This window comes from Hemiscyllium ocellatum, unplaced genomic scaffold (assembly GCF_020745735.1).
Source record: "Hemiscyllium ocellatum isolate sHemOce1 unplaced genomic scaffold, sHemOce1.pat.X.cur. scaffold_711_pat_ctg1, whole genome shotgun sequence".
NCBI lineage: Eukaryota > Metazoa > Chordata > Chondrichthyes > Orectolobiformes > Hemiscylliidae > Hemiscyllium > Hemiscyllium ocellatum.
In genome coordinates, this window is record NW_026869190.1 from 33,605 (window position 1) to 34,989 (window position 1,385).

Sequence of the window (1,385 nt, forward strand, 5' to 3'; positions counted from 1 at the left end):
GTGTCCACTCCGGCTGCCCAGGAGGGGGAGGAAATGATGGGGGCAGGGGAGCACAGATGCAGGGCAGCTGGGAGTATGGGCGCGAATGGGTGGGGGGCAGTGTTGGATGGGTTTGGGACCGGGTGGGTGCAGTGTTTGACGGGTTTGGAGGCGGGTGGAGGGTGGTGTTGGATGGGTTTGGCGGCAGTGGCAGGTGGTCAGTGGAGGGTGGTGTTGGACGGTTTTGTTGGCGGGGCGGGTGTGGGTCGGTGTTGGATGGGTTTTTGGTGGCTGGCGGGGTGTGAGGGCTCACGCATGGTTTGCTGCTGCTGAGTCACCTCAACGGGGTCTAGCCATTAACAAAAATTCCGAGCTCCAGAGGAAAGGCATTGAATTGATTAATTGAATAATCAATTATCTGAATGAACTTTTGCCCGCCCATTTCATTCAGATAATCGAGGTTCCTGTGTAAACCAGCTGGATGATATCCTGGTGTTGTGTGATTTTTAACTGCACCCAATCAACCCCTGATCGAAAATTCTGAATGGCCCCAGCATTGGCTCTCTTCCAGTTTAAGACCTTAATCTGTGGACCTGACTGATCATTTCCCCTGGCGATGTTAAAACGAAGACAGTTGTGGTCACTGGACGCAATGTGCTCTCCGAATGACATTTCAATCACTTGGCCGACCTCGGTTTCTGAGGGGAGGTCTCGTGTTGCATCCGCCTGAGTAGCGTAGAGCACTCTACATCTTGGTTTAGGAAACTTTCTTAGACATATTCGACAAATTCCACCCCGTATGGACCTTTTACACTCTGGGTGACCCAGTCAATCCAGGGGAAGTTAAAATCTCCATCCAATACTACTCTATTATTTTTATAGGTACCTGAAATCTCACAATGCAATTGCTCTTCTCGTATCCTCTGGCTATGTGGGGATCTAGAACACCATCCCAGCAGACTGACCATCCCCTTTCCGTTTCTAACTTTTAAGAATATGGCCTCATTCAAATACCACTTAACAATATTGTCCCTAAGCACTGTTGCTATGTCCTCCCTAATGAAAGGGACAACTTCCCCTACTAACTTACTTGTCCTTCTGTCCAGCCTGTAGCTTCTGCATCCTGAAACACTAGTCTGCCAGTCCTGCCCTTCTCTCAGCCATGTTTCTGTTATGGCTATAATATCCCAGTTCCCAGAGTCAATCCATGCTCTGAGCTCGTCTGCCTTACCAGTCAGGCCTCGTGCGTTGTAATAAATACTCTTTAAATCAGAAGTCTCTTCCCTCCCTTTCCTGTGTCCTGGATATCCTGAATAGGAAACTAGCTCTCGATGGCTGATGCATTTTCTCCTGACGAGTTGATGACCCCTCTCTTATTCAAAGTCTCAACTCCCTGCCAGACTCGT